Source organism: Ambystoma mexicanum, chromosome 4p (genome assembly GCF_040938575.1).
Source record: "Ambystoma mexicanum isolate Mex_15411 chromosome 4p, UKY_AmexF1_1, whole genome shotgun sequence".
In the NCBI taxonomy this organism is placed as follows: Eukaryota; Metazoa; Chordata; class Amphibia; order Caudata; family Ambystomatidae; genus Ambystoma; species Ambystoma mexicanum.
In genome coordinates, this window is record NC_090927.1 from 1,084,810,009 (window position 1) to 1,084,826,325 (window position 16,317).

Here is a 16,317-nt window from a genome sequence, read left to right on the forward strand (position 1 = left end):
TGTGGGGTAAATTTAGTTTTCTTTTGATATATTTATATTATAGCTTTATTAGTGGTTTTGTTCTTGTCATCCCAACATCAAAGATCCATAAATGAAATCCCCGGAACAGAACAGAAAATAAGACCATTGCCACTTTTCTCCATTGCGAAAAACTGCAACTTCGCCACAATGCTTCCTGATTTCTAAAAACAATGGACAAATAAATAGAAAATGAATTGTTTAATTCAAGAACCTCACACGGCCTGGATATTTGTGCTGGCCTCCGCGGATCCACACTGCGGCAGCGCCCCAAGCGAGCCTTAACCATCTCTCCGGAGGGTGCTAGATCGTGGTTCCTTTACCCGTGCCATCCATGGATTCATTATCTGTTCCTTTGCCGCCCAACTTGAGTGGCTGCTTCCGACACTATATTCTAATTATGTGACATATCTCCTCCTTTTTCTGTTGGTCTTAACTTTAGAAGTAACCAACATTACCTTGTCTAGTAAGCTACGGCGGTTCTTATATTGTTAAATGTGGCCGTAGCCTCTGACCGCCAGCTGGATGATCCCCTTCAACCGACATGACGTTCAGACTGCTTGGCTACATTAAGTTAGCATTGACTGAATTATCAGTCGTGTTTTTAGAAAAGTACTGTGTTTTTCAATTTTCTAATTAAATGGTATTATTCAGATAATGAGCTCTAAACATGATTTAATATGTATATTTTAAACATATAATGAAATACAAATAAAACGTTCATGGTTTCTAAATTTCTTTGCTTTTGGTATGGTTTGATCTGTGGTTCTGAATTTGGATGCCCCCCTCCTAGTTCTATAGACGGGTTCCTCCATAATTTGTTTTTTTTCCGCTGACACACTTTACGGTTATTATTCCTTTACCCGTGCCATCCATGGATTCATTATCTGTTCCTTTGCCGCCCAACTTGAGTGGCTGCTTCCGACACTATATTCTAATTATGTGACATATCTTTCTGATGCCATGAAACTTTGCATGAGTACCTCACCAAAGTGAACTCAATATGCAGTATCAAGATGTCTGGGCATAGCTGGAGAAGGCGTTACACACGGTGTGCAGTGAAAAAGTCGAAAACATTATGTCGAAAGTCATAATGTCGAAAAAAATAATTTCAAAAATGGTTTTGGGATGTTTTATTTTTTATTTATATGTTTTTTTTTGGGTTCCGCAAGTAAAAAAAAGGGGTAAAACAAAAAAAATTACAAAAAAGGGGTTTGGGGGGGAACCCCCCATTTCACACAAAAACCAAACAAAAATAGACATTTAAAATGTTTTTAGACATTATGACTTTCGACATAATGTAATTCGAAATGATCACTATAAACTGTTACACACAGGTGCAGCTTGCACCATAGATTGAAAGTGCCTTTTGAACTAAGTTTTGTCCTAAAGACCTATAGTTCTAGATTTTTTTTTTTTTTTTAGTAGTGCATTCACTTTTGCAGGGGTTATTAGTGACGGGCCTAGACTTTCTCTAGAGGATGACTGTTGATATATAAATTAATCCGAATATTTGAATGTCTGCCTATTCACTTTTAAACTTGTAATACCTTCGAACTTTTAACGAGGGCTGCACCCTGTACATTTTGTATCTGATTCATATATACATATACTTTAAATATACGATCCCTATGGCAATCATAAGGCATGAACTAGGTCTTTTATCTATGCATGTAAGAATTGCCTGGAAATCTCTCACAGTATTCGACAAACTGTACTCTTGGAACTGACCCCCACCAGTATGACATCATCAAGACGAAGGGCAGAGGGTTCATCTGAATGGGCCCAGAATTAATGGAGTGCAAAATGCCTGGAAATCCTGAGTCAACTGGGTTTGTCCCTAAACACCCTGCGCGAAAACCTGTTACTGGTCAAAAGAGCGCAGTGGGCTGTTGACTGGTCTGAAACAGAAGCAAAAAGATCGGCCTCAAAATACCATACTCTATCAAAATCCTTGACCAACCTCCTGAACGTCCCGCCAGTATATTTAAGAAAATCTCTGAATTCTAGCCCTCGAGACCTGCTTTTGAGATTTCGTCTTAATGTGTTACACACAAGATCTGTATTGTGTCGCTTTGGAGGAAGGGTGAAAGACAAAAGCTGCAGACTATGAGAACCTTACTATTTTATGATGAACAAATGAAGAACACAGTAGGTAGAGATGATGAACTATGGTGGGAGTTCTTGTACGGGGGCAATAGTCCGGCTATAGCCAGATGTTTGGTAACATTCTTAGAGGGATACCCCAGGGATTTGAATGCACTGTAGCAAGGACTCCGTAACAACTTAATACTCTAGGACAAAGGAGCCATCATAGATGGGGAGGGACTAACAGAGAGGCCGGTTTTTGTGGAGGGTGAAGGTTGCCCTATTCTCTTCCCGGACTTCTGCCTGTTTTTGTCTAGTTTTTGATTTTTTTCATCATCATGTAAAGGAACCTTTCGGTCCTTTTTAATTCTTGCGGTGTGGACTAACTTTAAGGAACTGTACAGGAATATCTAACATTATTTTTGCTTTGTTCTCTTTTTTTTATCTTCATCTTCTATGTTTGCTCCTGGGATGCTGGTGAAGAAACAAAAGTTTTTGTAGTAAAACTGAACATTTAAATAAAAAAATAAAAAAATACTTTAAAGATGTCTTTTATTTGTGTATAGGTCTTATGGACCTTGAGTGAATGGAATAAATATGCATTGAAATGATGAAATTGAGGCAACCCAGGCAGTGCTTGCAGGATCCTCACAGCGTTGGCGTTGTCTTCCCACCTCAGCTGTACCCCAATCTACTTCCAATGCCTGACTAAGGTTCATTTACAGCGCATGCCCATTTTCCAAAATGTAGATTCCACATGCTTCCCTCTAGGAGCTTGACTTGTATCTTCTAGCAGGGCAGCCCCTTCCCCAACTTCTTGGTTCAAGTAGTTTCTGTTAATAAAAAATGTCGATGGAGTCGACTTGTCGATGCTGTGGTTTGGTTCAAAATGTCAACCCAGTTCGCTAAGACTGGACTTTTGTTGACATAGTAGATCCGGGGGGGCAAAAATTCAAGCTGCATGCTAGTAGCCAGCCATAAAAAGTCACTTGCCACCTCAATTACAGCCACACCATTTCGTACTCACCATGAGTCAAATATGACTGGCTATTGGCTAGTGGAGATTGCACAGTTTGCCCCTCTAGATCCATGTGATATAAGGCGATGTATTTTTGGGGGGCAGGGGAATCATTTAGATACATGTGCATGGCAAGGGCTTGGCCTGGTTGATTGCAATGGCGTAATGAGGGCCCTCGCGGTACATTGGGGGGGTCCCATGCTGCCGATACCCAGCGGGGGGCCCAGTGTGCAGTGGGGGGCCCTCTCAGCAGGGCTTGCAGGGGGGCCCCCACATTTTGTGTTACGCCACTGGTCGAATGCCCACGAGCTTAGGTGTTGGATGCCTATGTGTGATGGCTCCTTGGTTTTCATCATGGTTCACCACCATTTGATGTTGAGGCTGTGTTCCCTGCTGCTCTTCCGTGTGGCTTGTGATTCTTTGATCACTGTGGATCAATTGTCAGAGATTGCACTGTGTCTACTGTCCTCTTGCAGTGACTAGGCAGTGGACAAGTGTTGAAACTCAGTGAGCTGCAGCACAATACTCACCAACCAAGCTTCTGAGTGACAGCTTCACAGGGTACTTGTAGGTGAGCTTGGCATCAATTTCTACCTTTTGATCCATGAGTTGCGGGTCTTAAAGGTGGAAAACATTCTCCATTTTTTTTGAGCTTCAATAATTATAGAAATAATACAATGGCCTTATATAGGACCTTTCTGCCATTTTGTTGGTCTCGCTGCATGTGGCTCTGTAACACAAGAGGCGTGGCGGGTGTTAGTGGGAGAGCAGCAGAGGCAGATGCCAAAGCCTGTGGTGTTGATGGGTTCTGGTCGGAAGTATCCAGTTCCTGTTTGTCAATATGCTTTTATGGGATTGGCAGAGTCCTTTGAGGGTATGTTATCCTAAGAGGAGAGCCCAAGGCCTGGGCTTTGTACGCAGTGCTTAGGCCAGTGTAGCCTGCTAATGTGAGGGAGAGTGATAGAGATGGAGAGAGGAGCATGAGCCACAGCTGGGTAGTATTCCTATAATGCTTGCATGTGTTGTGATAGCTGTCTGTACGGGACGTTCAAGTGTGGTGTAAGCTGGAAAAGTGAGGTTTTAGCCAGTGTGTTTCTTTGTGGGGGGTGAGTAGATTTATTGTGAGGGGTTTGTTGGAGGGGAGGGGTACACGTAAAGATGAAGGGCCATCCGGGACTGGGATCGCATTTACCAGCTGTTGAGGCATGTAGGCAGCTTGTTAGATGTTTTTGCTGGTAGTAGTTTGTTCCCTTTTGCTTGCGGGATGTCTGTCCCAAGTAACATGCATTATGGTGGCTTAGTTGGTGGAGTGGGAGGATGTGTTCAGTCAGAGGAGCATGGGGAGAGTTGGTCTTTACATTGGGACAGGGGTCTGTCTGGTCATCCCATGGGGACTTTAGTTGAAGAGCCAGGTTTGTATCTGCTTTCTGAAGGTTCGGTATATAGACATTTGCCAGGCAGTCACCTAAAACACACAGGTACTCACACCATTTCCCAGCTGTTGCAAATCCAATGCCTACACAACAGCATGGACGGCTGGCTTTGCCAATGCTTGTTTACCTTCTTTCATTCTAGCTTGCCACATATGTATTACCAGTGGTTGCAAAGGTCTTTAAGTAACAATAGTGTTGCTAGTGGTGCTACTGCCAATCGTAGTTGTAGCAATAAAACTACTGCCACTAGCTTTACTATTGGCAGCACTATTGCCAGTACCAGAAGAAGTACTACTATTGGTAGTAGTAGAAGTGCCCCAGTTACTACCCGTACTAAAGCTAATGGCAGTGTTAGCACTATTACTGTTAGTAGAAGTATTATTTTCAGTACAAGTAATACTGCTAGCATTAGCAGTCGTACTACCAGTAGTACTAGTACAATCAGTAGACGTGCAACCTGTGATGCTGTTAATGGTATTAATAGTATTGTTGCTGCAACTAGGGAAATTGCCCATTACTGTTAGGACTACTAGTCATAGCACATGTCCTGCAGTAACAGAAATGCTTACATACATGTTGAAAATAAGACAGATGGGACCTTCTTTCTCTGTAAAGGAGACGGAAGCTGAACTCTGGAAGGCTGGGAAGCACTCATTACAGAAAGGGAAGTCTTATCCAAATCATGCATTTTGCCGCAGAAGCTTCCGTGTCAAGGCTAATTTTTTCTTAGCCCACATGAGCTGTTAGGTTATCTTAATTAAAAGATGCTGAGCCTGTGGGTACCCTGTTATCCTGTGGTGCGTGTATTCTTAGCAGGGACGCGTTGAAGGTCCTCGCTGTGATTTTTTTGCTCAAGGCAGTGATGAAAGGAATGACTCTGAAGACTTTTCATCTGCTTTCAAATGCTGATTGCCAGAAATTCGATTACATTGCTTTTATCCCTAGACTCGCTACATCTACAAAATAGTATTACTTTAAAATCATGAAATGGGCCGTAAAGGCATATTTGCAAAAGTCAAGCCATATGATAAGATTGCCATCCCACCTTCTCATTGTATTATGGTTCTAATATTTTATTCCCATAGGTTATTTGTTGATGACGACAATTTCAATATTTCCTAAGCAGTCACCATAAATTATGTAACGTAGCTTTTAACCTCCTTTCTCTTTCAAATGACTCGTTTTTGAGGCCTCTGAATGAAAGCATTTGTCCTTTAAACTATATTAAAGGAGGTTATCCTTCTGCTTCTGCCGGCAGCAAATGTAAGCATCACTTGCTCATATGGTAACAGGCTTCTTCCATCTGTAACGCAAGTCTACTACTTGGCCCTTTGGTTGCCAACGAGTTTAATTATTTATTTTTGCTACATAAATATTTATGGTTTACTTCTAACCACGACATTATTCTCATGCAGTTGAATCCATTGGCAGTCGTTTGACTATGAGCCACGCCCTTTGTGGAGAATTTTTCGCCCACTGTTTAATAGACGTCAATGTACATATCATACTCGCCATCAGCAAATGTAAGAGAGCTTAGTCTGTGACTCGCATGCACAATTATTAGTTCACCCCTGATCTCCCAGACCCCATGAAGATGTGAGGAAACGCTGGTAGGGAACATCCAACGCAGCAGCACATGAGCTGGCCTGACCGTCTAACAACAAGCCCTCTCATAGGCCATTTACACAGCGAATCAAATCTACTGCATCATTTGCCTTTGAAATTTCTGAGAACTATTGTAGACTCGATTCACTCTTATTAAATCCATTTGTATTAATTAAGGAATCACTACCTATGCAATTAGCTCCATGCCTTCTTGATTTGCAAATTCTGCAATATCACAGCACAGATGGAGGCCGCCCGATATTAGTGTCTCCTTTCGGCATTCATCCATTCCTATCCGGCACAACTTCTCCAATTTTGTGCCTTATTCCGCCCTCGACATGCAAAAGGTCATACAATCACCAGGTCATGCAAGGTCCTCCTCCAATCACTGCCATGTCTACTTAACCCGCTAAAATACTAACACTCAAACTCTCGATCATAATCAGCAAATTCTTCCACTATGTATCCTTCGCACCTTCCTTCTCTCCTTAATTCCTAGTGGATCTCAAGCATTCCAGCAGTTTGTTTTCCGGTTTGTTCACCAAGAAGGTAAAATCCCAAATCATGAGAACTATTCCTGCCCCATTCCCATTCGAGCCCCCATAGAGCTCAATGGGAATGGGGAGCATGCTAACAATGGGCCCGTCAAAGGCCATGTCCAGGAGTGAGAACAACCCCACCTTTCTCTCAGAGCCTGGCAGCAACCCTGAACCCCAGCACATACCTAGGTGGGTGGTTCTGGCCGGTGACACGACTAACTCGACGAGGTGCACGGTTGCAGGCTGTTGGTGGTTCTTTGGGCTCTCTGTGAGGCCCCCACAAGGGACAGAACACTGGGTGCTAGAAGGGCATGGAAAAGAGGAAACAGAAGAAAGACACAAGAATCAACTAGCAAAAGAAGGACAGAGGTTCTAGACCTTCCATGGGTGGAATACTGGCAGACTAGTACTGAAGCAAGAACAATGATTAAAAGGTTGTCGAAACCATGAGAAGCTAATGAGCAGGTGCTCACAACCTTGCCACCGGGTAGTTACAAGTAAAAAAGGTTTTAGGAATAGGATATTACACCCTCAGAGACAGCAAGCAGAGGACCCTGAGAAGCTAAGGACAGCTGGAAAGGAAGGCATAACAGGGCGGTGGCAGTGTACAGCAGAAGCAGAAATTAAGCAGAAATTAAGCAATTAACTCTCAGCAGACTGTTTAAAATTAACAATGGCAGTTTGATGTTACTGCCTGATAGAGCTAGCTCAAAAAGATCGTTGTAGGATATGTTTTGTGTGGGGAGGGTCAGGTGATTTGTAGGAATGACCATAGGAATTAGAATAGCCAGGGGATTCAGTGGTTGGGAATTAACCAAACAACATCCGGAAGCCGTGTGTTCCTCCTCACGTGCATCTCTCGCCTATCTGTACTGCAATGTAAGACATCCATCATATAGGTGGCGCCTCAGTGCAGCCTTGTGGCCAAAACTAAAAATGCCTCTCTCAAGCCGCAACGCTGTGTTTTGGTGGAGCACCATTGACACCAGCATTTTCGGCATGGCGGATTCGGCGCAGGCCCCTTTTAGGCATGCCACGCTAGCCGCGGACAGCAGGGCGTACGGACCTGCGCACCGAGATATTTGTTTGCTTGAATATATTGTCAACGGAAACGCAGAAACTGCAGTGCTTTGGTTGACAGTATGTTTAAGCAAGCACTGGGCGCACAGTACATGAGGGTGTCCTGTAAGTGAATGCTCCATGCACAAATAGGTTGCTGTGTCCCGCCAACATAACATGCAGGACACAGCAACCTATTTCTGCATGGAGCGTTCGCTCACAGGGCAGCTCCAGTTACTGAGCACCTAGTGTTTGCCTAAATCTAGTGCTACCCAAAGCACTAACTTTTTCCATGCTTCAGTTGACAATCTATTTAAGCAAACAAATATCTCTGAGCACAGATCCCTGCGCCCCACTAGCCACAGCCAGCATGACGCGCCTAAAAGGGACCTACGCCCAAGGTGCCGCGCCAAAACGACTGGCGCTGAAAGCACTGCGCCGGAATATCCAGTTTTGGTCTCAAGGCCCCTTAGCAAGGAAACCTTTGCACTGTTAGTGGCTGCATCGGTAAGGCCATACCCACCCCTTTCCTCTATGACACCATGACGCCCTCTCTCCTAGACTTGATGCTTGCGATCCGAACACCCACTACATTCCGGGAGGGAACACATTCCTCAGTGTTAAAGGTGAGAATGGAGTTCGGAGGTGTCAGAACCTTCTCAAAACGAATGAATGACAAAAGACAAAACAGACCAGAGATAGATTCAGAAAACTAGAATTGACAACCATCTGATTAGGAAAAATCTCGATGTGGTAGTCCACAAGCAACTCGGAAAACTTAACAGTTGAAATTCTATTTCCCATGAGAGAAGATACTTCTGGATCAAGCAAGGTTATCATGGCTTACATTCTGTTACACACATAGGCTGGATATTCTAAAAGCAAAAGAGTCTGGCCATGGTAGCAGGAGGCGGCATTGCAACTACATCGACCACATTTTTTTCGATCAGCAGCATAGTGCGGCTACAACTTCCCCAGCGCAAGTCCAGTTTATGCAGTTGGGAGTCAGACACTGCGTATGTTGGCAGCAATTCAGCGGTAAGTCTGTAGAATTACCACCGAAATCGATAACAGTTTCTGCCGCTCGGCCCCGTGGAATTACCACAGAATTACAAGTAGAGGCACAGCGGTGTCTGTAATTCCCCATGGGGATTCTGGCTGATTTTCCATGAGCAGCATTTTTTGAGGTAAAGTGGATGATATACCTCAGTTCAGCCCCACAACATTGAGTACGGTGTTGTGGTAATGTGGTGGCAAAGTGCAAGGAAAAGAGACCATTATCTTCTGCCCCCATTGGCAATCATTTACGAAGGCTGCATCATGCATTCTGAAGATCCTGGTTAGCTTGAATAATTATTGAATGCCATATTCAGACTACATTGGAGACCAACAGTCCTACAGAAATGTGGGTAATGATAGGTCTCGTTGCACCTTTGCGATCACCAGAAACTCAAAATGCTCTCTTGTGATAGTTCCATTCTCAGTCCATTTCACCTGTGTTATGTTGAAGTTGATCAGAATGACACGATTGACAAGCAGTTAAAATGGAAGCCACCCCTCCTCCCCACGTCTTCTTTGTAAAGTAATATCTTAAAGTTAGGTTAAGAGAAAGCGCGATAGCATTTGGGATGAAATTCTGGCACAATATTTGATGTGGAAACAAAACTGCTGTATAATTCTGGCTACAAAGATGTGGACGGGAGGTATGTTCGTTTTGGAATTAGCTACAAAGATGTTGACGGGAGGTATGTTAGTTTTGGAATTAGCTACAAAGATGTTGACGGGAGGTATGTTAGTTTGGGATTAGATGTGCCAGAGGAGTCTCTGACGTAAAATGGTTTTTGATACTACCCATTGTGTAACCCTACTGAAGAGGACATGGAATTATCCATAACAGACACCCCCAATTTGGAGGTACATCAGAATGCCTTCAAATAATCAGGAGGCCACAGGTCTCTCAGAGATGGCTTTCTGGTAATAGGTATACCCGCTGTTGGGAAGTGGGCATGGTAGGATCGGATGACCGTCGAAATATACCGTAGCTTCAAGGATCAGCCGCTTCGATAGCCTTTGGTTTTACCGGAACCCCTATATGAGAAATAGAGAGCTCTTAGAAGCAGGCAACCACACCTTTTATTACCAAACCTGACATGCATACTCTATTACAGGAACATATAAACTGATTTCCCTTTTCACTATGAAGACAAAATGCGTGCTGAGGCTTTGCCCAATGCCAGGCTAAGCATGCTGGGTAATATGCTTCCCCTGGATTGAGGCTGTTTATGAATAAGAGATTGGTAACAAGCAACATGAATGTATTTCCTGATAACCATGAAGATGTCAAGAACGGCGCTTCTATAGACATTGAAATCACTATTGACAGAGAAGAAACCTTGCACTAAGTATTGTGTAAACTCCGCATATCGTCATCATATAGTGTGTGTTCTACTCTGTATTTATTGTGACCATTAACGTTCTTATCTTCAACCCCAAATCCTCAGTTGAGACCAAGGTATGTCTTCCACCTATATGCGATTTACAGAGTCATCCTTGCTTTTAAACCCAATACCCCATAGACTCCCTTGCGTGATTTATTTAATTGTTTTTTTATAACTCGCCTAATATCATACCTGAGTTCAATTTCTAAGCGCAGATACAAAATTCGAACCTCTGTCGCTCTGCGTGGTCTTGCTCCCAGGACCAGCATGTTGCCCAGTGCTATCCTCTGCAATGAAATCATGCCAAGTTACACAAGCCTTTGTTATGTCTTCTTGTTTCCAAGGAACCCTTTATGAAAACTATTTGAATCAGAGGTTTGACAGGTGTAAATATAAGGGTGTTGTCTGTAAGTCACTATACTTGAAACTATAAAACACAACTCTGCTTAAATCTGTCTTCACGGAGATGGATCCCACAACGCATTTCTTGATGGAAGCAGTTACTATCCTTTAAGACGATTTATAATCTATTCGGATAAAATGGATTCTGCTTGTGAGCCTAGTTGACATAATATGAGTCTAGCCCTCAATTGGCTTAAATAGCAGGAGAGGAGTACTTGGGGTATGAATCCCCTTCTGGATGAAGAGTGACGGGCCCCTCAAGATCTTTCCATCACCTAGTCACATCGGTTAATTTGCTGCTCATGAAGGTGCTATTACAAACATAGAACAATAGGACTGGGAGATTAGCTCAGGGGCAACGTTCTTGCCTTGGAACAAGACAACGCAGAGCAGCACAGGCTTGCATCCGAGTTCCACTCTTAGAGACTGGTCTCCAGTATTAAGCGCACTATAAACGATGAATTCATTAATATTTAAGACCTATCCACAATTCAGCATAAGACAAGTCAAATTTAGAAAAACCTGAAAGAGGGCCTTTCAAGAAGTTAGATCTCATTGAAGCAAACACTTCTGCTGGACTTGACGTTACCCGCCTGTAGCATCTGATGTATGTTTATAGTCATGAGGCCAGTTCCAGTTGTTGTCATTTGTTTATTAACTTGACTAGGGGGTTGAGATCTTATGCGAAGAGCGGGGAACATCCCCTTCCAAGATGATTGTTCCTGTGCAGGCTGTCATACTGCTCAGCACCTATAAATAAAGTCCTCTTAAATCCTAACAGTGTATGTGGCCTTAATGCACTAGTGCTTAGTTGGTAGATGGCATCGAGCAGGTGGTGAAGAGATCCTACAGCAACCCATTGCCTGTATAGCAGTAATTCCATTTCTCATTCGGCACCTGTCTGTTGAAGTCAACTGGCACCTCAACTAACTCTTCTGCATCATTGACAGCAGCGGGTTTTGCAGGGAACTGGGTGCTTGGTAGCAGACCCCTGCACTAAATTGGGTTGGCTAAAGGGGATACCCCACTTCTAGCCACTTCTGCCGGTAGCAGAGAGATAGTCTCAGACTAGTCTGGTGCAAGAAACGGGAGTCTGAGATTAAGGGTGCCCACATGGGTGAAACAGAACAGTGCTCCCCACGGATCAGGTGAGGTGCAGATAGGAGGGTACACATTCATCCCCAGTAGACAAGTGTGGTTGCGGGAACCCACATGTGTGCAGGTTGCACTTCTGCTCAAGCCATCCATGGATACAAAGAAATTGCTCTGTGTTCAAGCCTGTTGGCTAGTGACCGCCACTTAACTCAATTGTCCTCACTAGATTGGCGGCCCAATACAGTTGACTAGCAACCTGTCTAATGTGCTACGAGTGGCATGGTAGGTAGATAACAGAATGCCACAATCTCAGCGTTTTCCCAACGATACATGAGCAATGTGCTGTGTACAGGGCTGACAGACATCTACGTGATGAACATTGAAAGAGGCTCACACACAATAGGGGGCACATTTTGTGGCTCGGGTCTGCTAACAATAAGCCTTTAAGGTGCATGTCTTACCCCTAGGCCCAAGTGGTGACCCACAAGAACAGGAGTACACTGCACTCACTGATTAGCAAGTAACTAAATAAAGGGTCCGTGCGATAATATCACTGTAGGAAGCCCCTAGCAGCTATTTCAAGAGTGAAGACCACAGTTCCTAATATGTGCAGCCTGCTGTCTGCTCAAGTAGAGAGCTAGAGTGGCCTCTGTGGAATGTTGAACCACGAAATGCATGGGACAATTGGAAGGGTCAGGGGTGCTTGTGTGCAGTGTTGGTCGTCATAGTTCTCTGAGCTTATGAATAAAATACTCTCACCGTAAAATCTATTAGCCCACTCGCATTGGTAAAGAGATTTTATGAAGGACGAGAACCATTTGCATTGACCTTGCTGCTGAAAATGAGGCTGTTTGAAACTTTAATTTGACATTTACAGCGAACACACGTTTTTGCAGTAAATGGCAAATAAAATGCCCACTGTGCATGGCTGGCCTTTGGCCAGCATTGCACCAAATATGAAGTGTGCTTATGGTGACATGCAGCATTTTACAGAAAGCACAAGTAAATATTTTGCCACCCGCTCCTATGGGGCAAGTGAATTTTCTTAAGTCAACTATGTAAACTAAGCAACTTTCCAAGCAGGTATAATGGGATTTTTAAGATTGTGCAAGGCCTTTCATGACAGCGTATGTGGTCTTATTACATTACTACAAAAAATAAAGGTAAGAATTTACAAAATCTTGACATCAGCAGATATCATCCTGATATTTGTAAAACTTGCTACAGAATTGTATCGATGCTATAGAAGAAAGTGTCACATCTTGGATCAACTTCAAACAGGTAACAGGCAACACATAGGAGCTGATTCAAAAGAACATACTCTTATTTACCCTTATTCTAAAGCTGGGGAGGTCAATTTCATTCACAAATAGAAGTTACTCTGAGTCCCTCTGAGTTACTCCTGACTTTCTCATAGCAAGTCAGATTTAGTTACCGTAGTGTCTTTGTGAATCATTCCATACTCTTTCCATGCCTTCTTGCTTGCTGTTGCATCAGTATTGTTTGATGAAAATGCAACAAATACATCTATTCTCTGATTTATTTCTTCAGAGGGACATCAAGTAGCTTTTTGGGTGTTCCTTCATTGCTCTGCTGCCTTCTTCCCTGGCATAGTTTAACTTAACATTATAGCAGCCGGGATGCTGAACTGCTGTGAATCAATCATTAACTGTATGAGCCTCATTACAAGTTTGGCGGTAGCCTTGCCGGTAAAACCAAACTCGTAGTTTACTGGTCCGGTAACAACAGTACCGTTGTTACCAGACTTGCAAATTCATAATGAGGCCCTATGTCTTGATATGAAATATTATGAATGTAACGTACAGGATTGTGATCATTGGCTCCGCCTTTTTGATGATTAGACTCGGCAAAACTCTAGAATGATTTAGCACACATGTGTTAGAGTGAATCACAAACCGGGGGAGCTACATAAAATGCTGAAAAGGGGGATGGAATTCCCCTTTAAAATTACTTCAATCTCCCTAATAGCTGATGAGCAGACCACAAGTTTGTAAGTGCTGCGAAGGTGCACAAAGTATTTACTGTAGGGATCAGTATAGTTGGCAACATGATCCCTTCCAATCTGTAGGTACTTATCCAGTCCTCTCTTTTTCTTTACCTTCTGGGACTTGTCGTTCTGCTTTTCCCATTATAAAAATCAGACTACAACTCCCAGAATGCAGAGAAAAAACAGGGACTGGATAAGCATCTACAGGCTGGAATGGATCGTGTTGGATCGTGTTGGCAACTAAGGATCAGAAGTGGCTCTTTTCTTTAAACCTGTGCCATGAAGAGGCTCCACAGACTCTATTAGGTGGTTCCATTGATTAATGATGTTCGCATAATGACTCCCTTTGCATGACGAGGGGGGACCAGTGGCTGTGGTCAGATGGCTGGACTATCTCTTCAGCCCACTATGTCTGCTCTTCTGCATCTGGCAAGTTTTCCATGTAATTGCCTTCATTTCCAATTTCAGAGCTGTGTCATGGTTGGACTCTTTCTATGGTCACTAATGTTGGTGAATCATAGAAATGTATCAAACAGAGATATGCCTTAATCCCAGATTAATGCACTTCTTATTTTAATAAAGACATGCGATGCAGCTCTTTTACATTCTCAGACAGATTGTTCATACAATCGATGATATGGCTTTCACCCCGCAGCAGGGGCGAGGAAATGGTCGGTAACAGCCCACCAGCCAGAGCCATGGTAGGCCATGTCCGCTCATGTCCACCCCCCGTTGGGGAGTAAAAGCCATTCGCACTCTGGGTTTGATCCAGGGTGCAAATGACTTTCTCTTTTCCCCTCAGGAAATGTGTGCTGCTTGTGTAGCCGATCTCCTGAGCGGGATCGGGGCGGGTGGCGGCGCGGGGGGACAAAAAAGTTTGCCACTGCCATAATGAAAAGGGACTAAATACCTTTTCCATTTCTATGGCAGTGGCCGGAGCGGCAGACCGGAGCACAGAGCTCTGGTCCTCAGGTAAGTGTGGAGGTCTTTGGGGGTTTGGTGGGGTTGGGTGTGTGGAAGCAACAGGGAGATGCTCCCTGGTGCCTCCTCACATAAAAGAAAAAAATGGTGCCACCCGGGGAATGTATATTTTGACCCGCTGTTCCAACCACCTGATTGGCTAATGGCCCTTCCCCCGGTGTGCATTCTGTATTTATAATAAGCAAATCTAGAAGGCTGCAAGGTGGGAAATCAGGGAGTACCATATTGTCCTTAGTAGTAAAATATACTGTGCTATTCCAAGGAGGGGGAAGCACCAAAATATCACTTGGATTTATATCATAATCCTTGAACCAACTCTGCCCCCTAGAAGGGGTTAAATATCAGGCATGGGAAGAAATGTTCAAGGTTTCCTTCTGGGCCAGTAGTGATCAAACTGTGGGGCTGGCCCCCCTAGGGTAGACCAAACGGTGTCCAGTGGGATGTGAGGCACTTTGTTAAGGAATTACAATGAATGCTTTTAACTAAGCAATAGGCCCCTCACAGGGGGGGGGGCATTACCACTTCAGCTAATACCCCGGGGCACATAGTGACAGGACCTTAACCAAAACCCTGGGCATTACCTGAAGCGGTAATGCCCCCCCACCTGTGAGGGGCTTATTGCTATTAGTATCCCAGCACATAAGACCGGGGTACTACAAGCATTTTTTTCTGTTCCAAAACGGTCTAGCATTTCGGAACAGAAAAAACAAATGTAACAAAAATGCCCACCGGGAAGGGAAAACGAAATCTGTTTTCGCTTTCCACAGCAGACATTGAAAAAAATAGAAAAAAGTAAACAAAAAAAATGGCAGCCATGGAAACGGGAGAAAGGAACTACACGTAGTCCCTTCTCTGTTTCCGTGGTGGCCATTAAAAAAGTAAAAAAATAAAAATGGCCACCACGGAAAGGAGAGAAGGGACTACTACATTCTGTAGGAGGGGAAGACTTACCTCATTCCCCGCGAGGGGAGATGGCGGCCGCCAGCCATTAGGAAGCTCAAGGCAGCGGGATTACCATCTGGTAATGCCCGCGTTCTGAGCCTCCCCGTTGACTGGGAGCACGCCACACCCCCCTCGCCGGGTACGAATAGAAAATATAAGCATTTCAGGGCTCGAAACTAAGATTAGTTATGAAGGAGCTTAAAGCACCTCCTGGGTCTCCAGCATTGAACAGTGACCAGAAGCTACTACTGGGGAACAAGGAGCTAGTGCATTGCGTTCCGCAAATCTAACTTCCACATGAGATGGAAACATATAATTGCCCATTATTCATGACCCCTTATTCTTTAAATGTTGTATTATTGTGTCCTAATGTATTGTCCCCCAGTCACTGAGTTAAATTCAGAGTTATGTTTGTTTGGCATCAGTTGGCCTGGACAGCCAAAGGCAGCTGCTAGTAGCTGTTGGTACGAAGCTAACCAGGCTCTTCTAGACTACAAGCAGGAGCTAAATGGCTACCAGCTCCCCTCAATTTCTTTCTTTTTTTTTTTTTACATTTTAGAAGTTTATTAAAAACAACATTTACATGTAAATAAGAAAAATGTACAGCTTCAGCCAGATCTCCTGAAAGTAAAAGTAGCTACTATCAAGGGCTTGCAACTGCCAGTAAGTGCACTGGGCATCCACTCTAGAA

The 16,317-nt window shown here is 43.8% G+C and overlaps 1 protein-coding gene across 1 annotated transcript in view; it reads left to right on the plus strand.

Moving 5' to 3' along the window:
* Positions 1–16,317, plus strand: part of UST (uronyl 2-sulfotransferase) — a 1,214,931-nt gene that overhangs the window by 421,756 nt on the left and 776,858 nt on the right. The window lies entirely within an intron of this gene.